This window comes from Girardinichthys multiradiatus, chromosome 1 (genome assembly GCF_021462225.1).
Source record: "Girardinichthys multiradiatus isolate DD_20200921_A chromosome 1, DD_fGirMul_XY1, whole genome shotgun sequence".
Lineage (NCBI taxonomy): Eukaryota > Metazoa > Chordata > Actinopteri > Cyprinodontiformes > Goodeidae > Girardinichthys > Girardinichthys multiradiatus.
In genome coordinates, this window is record NC_061794.1 from 40,725,407 (window position 1) to 40,738,391 (window position 12,985).

General features: G+C 39.9%; 1 long non-coding RNA gene across 1 annotated transcript; it reads left to right on the forward strand.

The window, feature by feature from the left end:
- On the forward strand, nt 1–6,457 carry LOC124865313. Its single transcript, XR_007037543.1, has 3 exons — nt 1–1,204; nt 1,300–2,682; nt 5,439–6,457. It is a non-coding gene; the product is annotated as an uncharacterized LOC124865313 (long non-coding RNA).
- Nucleotides 6,458–12,985: the final 6,528 nt, after the last annotated feature.

Consider the following 12,985-nt stretch of genomic DNA (forward strand, 5'->3'; position numbering starts at 1 on the left):
TGTCCATGGACAGGGGTTTTCATAAGGGCAGTGGGGGACCCACTCTGGGCTGAATAACAAGCAGAGGGGTTGATGTGGGGTTACAGCACCGGAGGTGACAGAGCAGTAAGGCGACGAGACCGCAGTGAGTAAGATATCCCACCTTCTGTTTCCCTTCATGGCCTTGTTACTCCACTGAGTCATCTATGTATATGGATATATAGGTTAGAGTGCGTCTATGGTGGGCGGTGCTGTTGTAATGATGTTTGGTAACGTGTTCCACTTAGTTTTTTTTTTTTTCCCCAAGCATGATGTTTATATAATAAACATACTCGTTAATCGTCGCCACGGTTTCTCTTAAAACTCTTTAAACGTCTTTTATCAGTGGAAACCTGTAATAAATTAGGCATGGTCGTGACTGGATTATGTAGTGCGCAGTTTATTTATTTATATTTTTATCAGCATAAAGCCGAAATCAGCGGAGTATTTGCAGTCAGAGGCTTCCTTAAAAAATAAAGCTGCTAAAGATAAGAACTGCGTGCGGATCAATTTCCTGGAGGCAGTCGGGAGTTGGGTGGGATGAAGAGGTACGCTGGATGCCTGCTGCTGCGGGAGGATGTTGCGCACTTCAATTTACCTCGAGAGTGAGCATCCATGTGGATCTGCGTAAGCACTGTAAACAGATATATTTGTTTTCATCTCTTGCTAATGTTGAATTTGACCCGTATTTTCAATGTTAAACTGTTGTTAACTTGAATGGAACTTGAAACTGAAGTTACCGAAGGAAAAAATGGAAAAAAACGAGTTTTTTGTACTTTTAGGGAATAATGTTTGTTTTGTTTTTTTCATCAGATTCCATTATGATATTCCCTCCCTCTCCATTCCTTTCCACTGTCAGCATAAACATGCATACAAATATAGATATATAGGTATTGTGTGTGTGTGTGTGAGAGAGAGAGAGAGTAAAAAATAAAAGTAATTGAGAGATTAAAGTTGTTGTTGTATCTTGATGTTGCGCCTTGACTCAGCTCCATCCATCCACACGTTTCATACGCACTTCTTTTTCCCTTCCGATGTAAACAAACCACCAATGAGTAATACTGCTCTTTAACACGAGATGGCGTATTCCTGCAGGTTTGGACAGGAGCAGCAAAGTTATACAAAAACTGGCTTCATGAAATGAGTCAGTTATCATATAGGGATGATGCAGTGCTACAAAGTTAAGGTAGCATGACTATTTTAGTCCTAACATAACTGCACGTAAGAACAATTTGTTCTGTTTTAGGATTAAACATAATGGCTGTATTTTTTCTGTTTCAGAGGCAACAGTATAACAACAGCATATGTGTCTTGCTGAGAAGGTTTCTACATTAAATGAAAGATGAGAACACACTGGAGAAATAGCAGCAGTGGAGCAAAGCTGAAGGAGTTTCAGTTTTCATATGCAGGGTGTGGCAGTAAAAAAACAGATGAATAGTTAAAAAACTACTCGTATTTATACATTTATTAATATATATTTAAGTATTTGTATATATATTAAACAGTTAATTATATGCATATTAAAATATAGTATTAATAAAAATATATATGCTTTTATTTATTAAATAATACAATATTTTGAAATATAGTTATGAACTGTGCGTCATTATTTGTTTCATATTCTATCAGTACAAGTTTGTTTTTTGTTTAGCTCCGAAATATTAATTTAGCATGGTAAATCATGATATAATAATGTGTGGGATCCTTCACCTCCCATATGATGCTGGACCAACACCTATGAGCCAAACAAGGTAATGACAAAAAACATATTAGCCACATTTTCTCCCCAACATTAAAGTGTTGTATGTGGTCACTTTTAGGAATCATGCTTATTGTTCCTTTTATAGCCAAATACAATGTCAATAGAGCTGACTGGGCACCTTTCCAGTGGAGGGATTAGGGTTTAGGAAGTGGAACAAGAACAGCTGATAGATGACATGGCTAAAATTAACGCACTGTTCGCTGGATGAAAAGCAAAATAGCAGACAGGAAGAGCTGACATGTTTATGCATCAGGAAAGCTGTTAGCTTGTGTGGGTGTGTGTGTCAGCATAAACATAGGACAATTGGTTCTTCTTGGTTTGAAGTCATAAAAAACTTCAAAGTTATCGACAATGCTTGTAAGATGAAGCCTTGTGGAGCTAAAAGCTAAAATATCAGGAGCTAAAAGAGAAGTTAAATTATTATGTAGAAAATGCTTTCAAAACAGAGTTGTCTTCCTTTCAGCTCACAACAGATCCAATTTATGGATGAAACATGGTCCGCTTTTGAAGAATTTAAACTTTATTGTTTTTTAATAATGTCATGTATAATTCTATGATACAATGAGTTTATTTACCCATTGTATTTTAGGACAAAGCCTATGTTTCAGCTTAGTACATAAAAATGACTTTGTGCTTGAGAAATGCAGACAGGCCCAAAAGGCACAGCCTTGTTGCTGGGAGTTCATGAAAGAGTTTGAATGAATATTGTTGCTCCTGTTTAAAAAGCAGGCTGATTGCAAACAAATAGCTGGAACAGATTTCCCCCTTGAAAGTAAAAAGTGATACTAAAGTTATTCCATGTGGCTGTTTTTAACTTTGAGTCTAATTTCTTACTTTTTTTCACTTCTTCAGCACCACTGACCCATTTACGTTGGGAGCAAAAAACAAATCATCTAATCAAGGTAAGGCAGCTATCACATCAGCCACAGCCTGAATGCTTAAATAAACAGAGTATTTATAAGATGAGAACACAATCCTTTAAAAAAAAAAACTAGCAACTTTCCACTTTCCATCTAACATAATAAATTATTTTTTCCTTTCTCTATTCATCAAAGTTCCTTGCAAAAGTATACATTGCCCTTAAGCTTTTCACTTTTGGTCACAGTACAGCCACAAACGTATAAGACCAACACAAAATAGTGCATAACTGCCAATTGGAATTAAACTGAAACATTGTTTTACACATACAGTTTTTGTATTAAGGACTGTTTGCATTCAACCACCTTACTCTGGTACCAGTAAATAAAATCCAGTACAACTATTTACCTTCAGAAGTCACCTGACACGTAAAAAAACAATGGCCAGAGATCCAAAGCTCAGGTGGGTTAAAGGAAGAGGAAAAGGAAGAAAGCCATTGTTGAAAAAAACGCTATAAGACGTCCCATTTGCAGTTCGCCACAGCAAAGACACAACAGAGACAGCAAACATGTGCTCCGGTCAGATGAGACCAAAGTTTACCTTTACGTCTACATTATACAAAATACTCAGCATAGCAGAAAGCCAACAATGACCTTTGAAACGTGGTGGTGGCAGCATCATGTTGTGGGGATCCCTTTCTTCAGCAATGGCAGGTCAGCTGGTCAGTATTAATGGGAAGATGATCTAATCCAATCAAGAATCTCTGATATTTTGCAAAGAATCTCAGATATTTTGCAAAGAAGATTAGGGAAAGATTTCATTATCTAGACGTGCAAAGCTGATGGAGACAGAGCCCTAAACACTTGGACCTGTAATTGCAGTGAAGGCCATTCTCCAGTGGGGGACTCAGTGGGGATTAACACAAATGAACACATTTTAAAAACATTTGGAAACCATGTAATGTTTTCCTTCCACATCACTACTCTGGGCTTCTTTCCGTTGAAGTTTCGCAGAAAGTCCCCGTAAAATGCATATAAAATTTTTTGTTTGAAAAAAGCTTAAACTAAAGCATAAATGAGTTTCTGATGACAGTACTGGATAAAATGGGGCGCTGTGTTTTCTTTAGGGATGATATATGGTTGGTAACACTGAAGGGGAAGTCCATGTGGTAGGCTGATTCATGGAAGTGTCAGACATGCAAGCCTCAAATAAGATGTACTTTTTCTGCTTTTGTAGAAGTATATCATGAATGAACGTGTCTGAGCATATTCTGAAAGCCACCAACCTGTGAGAATACAACATAAGCCAAAGCACCGGGTTCAGATCTGAGTCGGATCCACATCAGGCGGTATTGAAAACACTATCTGGGTGCTTATGCAACTGATAAACGCGCTGGTGATGGTGTGCCTTTAAAACCAGTGGGTTGTCAGGTGATCAAGGCGGTTCAGTCAGCTCAGCCTCATAGACACAGGAGCCTGAGTGCGTCTGTAGCTGGGAGCAGAACGCCAGAGAGAAGGGCAGCCGAGAGAGAGAGACCCGTTTAGAAAGGGACATGGGGGAAAATGAGGACACAGCCACATCAGAGTGGGGGGCCAGCGAGGCGTGGTGGTAGGGTCCCTTTAACTGCAGTCTGCTCATGCTCACTTGCCTTGTGTGACAGCTAGCAAGTGTGTTTGTGGCTCAGCTTGATCAAGAAGCTGCGTTTGTGTAAGCCACCACAGTGGCATAAGAAAAGCACAGAGAATTAAGTGCTGCGTCACACTCAGGAAGAGAAATAGTGTGATCATGCGCGTGTGTGCAAAGCCGTGTGTGTGTGTGTGTGAACACGCACGTACATATGCATTTGAGTCGACTCTGTTTTGTTTGTCTGCCTGTGGATGTGTGTGTGTGTTTGTGTGAATTGGAAGTAGCAGTCTAATAGCAGTTCTGCTGTTGCAGCAAGCTGAAAATAAAAGAAGTGTGTGTGCTTTTCAGTGGTGAGCAGAAAGGACGAGAAGTGGAGATACAGAGAGGGAGGGAGAGCAACTCCGAGTCAGTGCAAGAGAGTGATTTCGGATTAGTTGCTACGTCACTTTTTCATTTCGAGAGAAACAGAAGCAGAGAAAACAGAAGTCCAGAGTCATCATCGGCCGTTTTCAAACCCGGAGGAGCCACGTTGCTTTTCGGACAGCCTCAGCTCCTGTCCTCTTCTTCCTTGGTAGTTTTGATGTGCTTTGCTTGTCATTGCATTAAGAGTCTGTGTGTGTGTGTGTTGCGTAGTTTTTGTGAGCTAGTGCCTGAGTTTCAACATGGATGCTGTGGATTTGACATAGTTTTACAAGCTCTTGTTTTGATGGCTTGGTGAGGTGGCGCTGGTTGCGACAAACACGATAACAGCACGAATATTCTCGAGGGCTCCTAATATCAGAGAAAAGCTCAGTCCGGAATGTTTTTCCGAGAATTTATCAAGGTACAACATTTTCTTTCCCCCACCCTCTCCTAGAGGAATATGTGTGATTGTTTTTTTGCAAATAGGTGAAAATAATCAATGACAGCGCAGTCTGACCCTCTTATGATGCAGTCAGGTAATAAGTACGGCAAACTAGTAAAATTACATAATGAATTCAGCTGTTTATGTCGCCTCAGGTGTCTATGTTAAAATAGTAGCAGCTCTGGACTCTTCTGGTTCAGTCTGATGAAGTTGATGCAAAGAATCAGCATCCATAAACAGACTCTGAGGCAGTGGCTGCTGTATGTTGCTGACAGATACCTTTCTGTATCTAGAGTTACTTTCATCATGTAACTTGTTTTCACCCTCCAGAGCCATTGCGATCTGGCGAAACCCTTCCCGAGACACATTTGTTCCTGCGTAGTTAGGAGAGACAGAGACGGTGACGCAGTCGCTTCTGGGCTGGACTTCTCTGCAACCAGCTTGTACCTCTCCCCTTCCCTTTCAGTTTGTTTATCTGTCCGCCCATCTGTCTGTCTCTGTATCTCCTGTAGAAAAGGGGGACAAGGAGGGCTAAATGTCATGTCACCGGATCAGAAACAGAAAGAGAAGAGAAAGAGAGAGGGAGAGAGGAAAGGGGATAGGTGGAGAGGAAACACAGAGAGATGCTGAGATGGACAAGAGAAAGAAGTTGTAAACCTTGTTCTTTTTTGTCACTGGGTTTTTTTCTTCTCTCCAGTACACATGTGCTGGACTGCATTTCCAAAAGCTGCTGCATCACAGGCCTTCGTGCCAAGGCTGCACTCTCATTGGCCGGGAGGAGCTTCCCAGGCTGCACAAGCTGCACAGCAGCATTTTGTTGGCTTAAAAGAAGAGGCAGCGGATGTTCAACCTCTGATTGGCTGGGAGGCTTTGTTTTCACATATTAAGGTTAAGCACTAACAACAGCACTTTTCTGTGACTAGATGATGTGTGTTTCCATTGCTAGTCTTATTTATTAAAAGTTACATTTTTGTGAGTTTCATTGTTGAAATTGATTTTTTGGATGCAGAAAACCAATACAATGAAAATGTCTCCTGCTAAAATTACAGACTCATAAGACATTTCAAGGCTTTCAGAACATTACCTGGAGGTTTCAAATATTTCTATATTCCCTTTTACATCAGCTGAGTCCAGGAACCTTTCCATGAATTCTAAGTGGCATATTAGTTTCTTTCTAGGAAACTAAAGCGCGTGTTGAATTCTGGTCTTCCCTAGACTGTCAGTAACAGTAATCTGCCGGATGTTTGTAGCAGAATGTTCCCTGTTGATGGTAGAAATAAAATAAAAAAACTCCTAGCAAGAGAGGTTTCTTTGTTTTGTTTTTTTCTGGTTTGCACCATTGTTTGCAGAAGATGCAGCATGTCTGAGACGTTTTAAAAGCATCTGTGACCGCTCATGCTCTGCATTGCAGTTCCTGCTTGTGCTAATGGTAGTGTATACTTTATACCATTACAGATCTTTGATACCGCTTTTGCAAGGATGCTGTAGAGGTAGTCTTCCAATCTTCACACTATTATGTGGCAGGCTTTGTTTTTAGAACAACTAAGCAGTACAGTCTAAGCAAACACAGTCTATTAGTCTGTGTGGATGTATCCAAAATGTCACATAGTTCTGTTATACAATAGAACATTACTGCGGTGTTTGAAATGTGAATCCCTAAGAATTTACTTTTTCTGCAAAAACACGACCTGATATTTTGAGATTTTCACAAAGGTGCTAAAAGAACATTAAAGGAGGAGGAACATGGTTTCATTTGTATATACAACGCTTATCTTTCAGTATCTGAGAAACTATTGCATAGTTGTGACAGCAACAAACCAGTGAAATAATTATTCAAATTTTAATGATCCTGCTTATATGTTCTTTGTTCCTCTGTACCGAAACATTTTATTTACCTCTTGGATGTTGGTTTTCAACACATGGAATTCTTAATTTAGATTCCCACGCAAAATTTCACATCTAATACTTCATTGTTACCATTACTAAACACTTGGATATATATTTGAGATATATAAGATTTATTAGAATTTTATATTAGGCATTAGTGTGGTTATCATAGCTACCATAAAAACAACAGTCTCTGTGTGTATATCCTAGAAAATGTAGTTCCTTACCTGTTTTCTGGGGTTTCAAAAAGGCTGCCAACGTTTGCATATCCAGCATGTTGCATGATAGTCAGGTTAAGAGCACACAGGGATAAAAGACAGCATGCCATATTCCGTCCAGCCATCCTGTTATCAGCTGGAAGGTCTCACTCTCTGGAAGTCTGAATGAACCACATACATGTCTCATTATGATTCTGGTACATCGATCAGGCATAACACTATGACCAATGATGTATGAAGAGAATAACGTGTGTACTTCATCATGGCACCTTTTAGTGGGTAGGCATATTAAGCAGCAAGGCAACAGTTGAAATTGATGCGTTAGCTCACGGATTTGAGTGAGTCTGACAAAAACCAAATTGTTATGGCTAGACATATGGTTCAGGGCATAACCAAAATTGCAGCTCTTGTGGGGTGTTCCCAGTCTACAGTGGTTGGTATATATCAAAAGGTGGTCCAAGGAAAGAAGGAACAGTGGTAAACCGGAAAAATTATTATGCACGTCCAAGACTCATTAGTGTCATAATACACAGTCGATCACAGTGTGCTTTGTATGGTGCTCTAATGCTGCAGAACCTGTGTAGGTTTCAATGCTGACCCCTTTCCACCTCTAAAAGAACCAAAAATGGGCATGAGAGCTTTACAACTGAACCATAGAGCGATGGAAAATAGTGGTCCTGCTTTGAAGAATCATGTCTCTTTTTGCATCACGTGCATAGCCACACCAGCACATCCACATCTGTGGGATGTGCTGAAGAAAAAAGACCCATCCGCAGAGGTTCCACCTCGCACCTTACACGTCTGCTGCTGACACACTTTTAACGGAGTCCATGCTTTGATGAATCAGGCCTGCCTAACACACTGTTAGGCAGGTGGTCATAATGTCATGCCTGATTGGTGTATAAAGAACTACGCAGAGTTACTAGAGGCCTCTCATGTTTAAGTACAATTGTACATAATCATTTTAGATTAATCAACATATTTTTTCATAAGCTTAAAACTACAACTGTAAGATGTTTAATTGCTTATAATGTATGTTTTACTGCAGTAAATTTTACCACAGCAATATATTTCTAATTTACCGCAATTTCTCTGTAAAAACGGGCTTGTATTTATCCTCACTGATTTCCCTCATGTGCTCTGCAGTCCCACTGTAAATGTGTCCTTTATCACTCTCCCAAGGCCTCCTGCCCCTTTAAATCTTTTATAAGCATTACACAACAGGTCGAGTGGTACACAAGCACCAAACAACCCAAAAAAGAAAACTGACAGGGCAGGGTGGAGCAAGCCAGGCAAAGGAATCAGATACCTACGGCCACTGAGGCCCTCTGATCAGAGCTGTCACTGAGGCTACCGTACAAACAGATGCAAAAACAACATCTTTATACTCCCTCACTGTCATGAAGCGACATCTTTGGTCTTTGTTGTGGTCTTGTGTTTTTGACCTTTCATTTAGTTTGGGTTTTGTCTAAGTTCCTTTAGTGGTTTCTTTTCTATTACTTGTTATGGTTTTCTTATGACTATTATTATATTTTTTGTTATTCTAGCTCCTTTGTCTTCCTTGTAGTTTCTAGTTTAGTTTCCCATTTAGTATATCTGTGTTTATTTATGTTTTGGTATTTGTTCACCTGCGCTCTTTACTAGTTCCTCCTCGTCCTGGTTCCCTTTCTGTGGTTTAGGTTTTGTTTATTTACAGTCAGGGTTTCTTTATGGGTTTTTTGTTAATTATTAGGTTTTGGTGTTTTTTTCTATTCCCTCTAGTTTCTCAGTTTGCTTTAGTTAATGATTGTTCTAGGTTCTTATGTCGCTTTTGGTTTATTATTTTCGTCTATAGTTTTGCTTAGTTCTGTTTCCCTGAGTTTTGTTTTATATAGTTTTGTTTTTGTAGTCAGGTTCCTTTGGTTATGTTATTGCCTAGCTTCCCTCATGTTCCCTTTGTATTCTAGTTCGGTCACCTTAGCAACCATTCATATTCCCTCAGTTCTCTGTAGCCTGGTCCACACCTGATTTCCATTCTCATCTGATTACCTGCCTCAGTTTCTCATTGGTCCATACTCCACTTCCCTCTGTTCATAAGCTCTCTGTTCTTGTTTGTTCCTTGCTGGTTCCTTCCGTTCGAATCTCCGTTCACCTACCTTCGTTTTTGGATTTCTTGTATCTGCAGTGATTTTGCTACGTTTGGAAAACCTTTTTGAACTTACCTTTGAATAAAAGAAGACTCCTTTAAACATGCAGCTGCCGAGCTCTTGTCTGTGCTTTGGTCACTCTAAACCACAGAACGCGACACTCACAAAGACAAACAACTCAGTTTTGTCCACCTGAAGCCTGATAAAGGGCTCGTAAAAGGCTGTGTGATGAAAACGGTGGTAAATGTTTTAGTCTGGAACAAGATCTGCTTTATTAACCTGCTTGTTTTAAATTAAAACAATGGTTTCGCAATGGCTTGTTTATCTGTATGTTAAGAGTGAAACACTGAGAACAAGGAAATTAGAGATGGCTGGGTAGTTTTCTACTTAGTTGAGGCACTTGGCAACAAGTCAGTGAACTGGCCACTACCTGTCCTTGCCCCACCCTCTCTGTGCATTGTAGCTTTGCTTCTGCGTCATGGTTTTCATTGCCAGCAATTGACTGCTACTTCCCTTCTTGTTTCCTCTTGTAGTGACTGGAGACAAACAAACTATCCTCTATTCTTCCAAGCAACGGAGAGAACAGGATTAATCTCGTATGTCTGCAGGTGAGCCTGTTAGTCAGAGGCATGCGATGCAGAGGCAGCATTTTGAGTGCATGCGTTGTTGTTGTTTCACGCATCCATGTAGCTTGGATTATAGATCAGATAACTAGTGTGGGTGTGTTGGAGGAAAAAGAATGACTGAGAAGTGCCTAGGTTCTTTTTTTCCCAGAGTTTTTCTGTTTAATCATTTGCTACTGCTCGCTTTCCCTCCTTCGTCTACAGCCCTTATTTCAGCTTTTTCAACAAGACGAACCAGATTTCACAAATCTGAATCTAAAACCATCCCAGAGTTCATGCTGGCAGTCAGTGGTGGTTTTCGCCCTGGGCAAAAGCCCTTCTATGTCCCCCTTTTTGTTTTAACAAACTGAGTGAATGTTTAGCTGATTAACCTGTAATCAGTGTAGAATAACATCAATTTAAGTTTGATCAGTCTATAAACAGTGGTTTTCTTGCTTGACTCAATCTAAAATGTGTTTATGCTTTTGATTTTTTACAAAAAGAATGAAGGGTTCTGTTTTAAAGTTTCTCTCATTATTGTAAAATAATCCAGTTCAGGTTTTACTAATCTATATAATTTAGATTTTTAACTAGAGTAAATGCTGCCTGGAGTCCACAAAAACAGTCAAATAGTCCTTTAATTTATTAATGTGAATCCTAAATCAGCTACCAACTTCAGGATCATTAGCAAGGCACAGTGTTTGCCCATATTCTCTTACAGTGTTTAGACTATACAGAACTCAGGAGCACAGACACTTCATGTTGACTGAATATGCAAATAAGCAGTAGAAAATATGTTCAGAGGGGCAAATGACAGAAACCTTTCTAAGCTGTTCTGCTGGCCCCTGACACAGTATTGCCCTGGGCCATATTGAGCCATATTGATATCAAAAACAGCTGCTGACCTGAATCATAAGCTATGAATCAGATACCAACTTCAGTGTCATCAGTCACCCATCATGTAAGGCAATCTCTTCTTGTCCTCACCACAAGGGGACACCCATTCCCATTGACTGGACATATAAATAAGTAATAGATGATGAATTCATGCTATATGATGACATTTCTTTGTTTGGCTGGTGCCTCCACCCAGGCAGTGCCATCTTGGCAAAAAGCCATAGCACCCATATCAAAGATCATCACTGCTGGTGATCCCTTACAGAGTTTGAAATACTGACAAGCTGCGCTGGACCCTCATCTTGTTCCAACCAGAAACAAAGTTGCTCAATGTGCCCTTAACTTATTCAGTGAAACACAGAGGTGTAGGACTGTTCTGCTTTCAGATGTTAAGGCCTTCAAATGAAGCAGCTTTTAGCTTTGATGTTACCTCTAATGCTCTTTAAGGTGCAGTATTCTAAATATTTTTGATTCAGCTATCCCATCTGAAACAGAGAACCCATGTAAAACTCTGATGTGAGTAAATACCATGCATTTCTGAGTCATCATATTGTGGGTGTTTGGTTGATGCATAACTCACATCTACAGACAGAGTGTAAATGACCGTTTTCATCCACAAAAGTATGCATGTCTATACAACCCCATCCCCTTCAACAAGATTATGTTATGTTTGACTAAAATAATTTGGTTTAAAGTTACTGCAAATTTAGTTTGTATTCATCCCCATTTGCTTTGAAACTCAATAAAATTCAGTGCTACAAATTTCTTTTAGAAGTCACCTAGTTGCTGAATAGTCTACTTGTATGCAATTTAATCTCTGTAAACACAGGTTTGCTGGAGAACATCAGGCAACAGCATTATGAGGACCATAGAACACAGCAGACAGTTCAGGGCTAAAGCTGTGGAGAGATTTTAAAGTAGGGTTATGATATAAAACGGTATCGCAAGCTTTGACCATCTCATGGAACACCGCAACCCACTATCTAATAATGAAAGAGTATGCCACTGCAAACCTTCAAAGACATGTCTGTTCACATGAATGCACAAGCCTGGCAACATGAGCATTAATCAGAGAAGCAGCCAAGTTGCTTACTGTAACGGCAGAAGTCCATAGCCCAGGTGTGACAATCTGTGAACAGAAAATTTTGTAAAAGTCTCCAAACTCTAGTCATATTTAAAAGTTCAGCTCAGGTTGGGAATCTGTTGACTAGTATTTGTGAACTCCACATCTCTGGTCTTAATGAAAGAATAGCAAGAGGAAACCCACTGTTGAAGGAAAGACATTTGCAGTTTGCCACAAGCCGTGTAGGGTCACACTAAACGCGGAAGAAGGTGCTCTGGTCAGATAAGACCAACAGATTCACATGCAAAATAATATGTGTTGGAAAAGTAGCACTACACATAACCCTGAACACCATCCCCACCGTGAAACATGCTGGTGGCAGCACCATGCTGTTATAGTGCTTTTGAAGGGAAAATGTATAGAGCTAAATACAAGCCTGGAACAGAGGCTGCAAAAGACTTGAGACTAGGGTGAAGGTTTACCATCCAGCAGGACAACAACCCAGAACATACAGCCAGAGCTACAATGGAATGGTATAGCTACAAATATCTACAATTTGGTTAGCTGGGCTGCACACAAAAGCAAGCTACACTTTTATTAAGGCACTGTATTTTTGATAAAATGGTTATTACAGCATCTATGCTATTTACATGATTATAACAGGCACCATTTGTTGTCAAGAATTATTTAATCTCCTGCTTAAATGAACATGTTTCATATTTACATATTTTTTACAGATTCCACTGAGAGATGGATTTTACCAGAAGTGCCCCCTTTGGAAGCTGGTTCCAGATGGTGGCTTAGAGTAATGTCATCTGTCTAGCACCATTTGAAATCAGTGTTCTTTGGGTGGGAAGGTTTTCACTGGACTGGAAGCAGCAGCAACAGGCAGGTTGTGCCTTTCAGGTATGCAGTAGGAACATAAGAAACATATCCAACTCTTCAAGCCCCTTTGTCCTCTATCCCAGGTTGACTGATTTCTTTTGGTGTTCAGAGTCCGTTTCTCTTTCTAGCACCATCTGAAATCGGTTACAGTGAAGGACAGATATCATCTTACCTCGAGGAGGAAACTCGGCTGCAATGT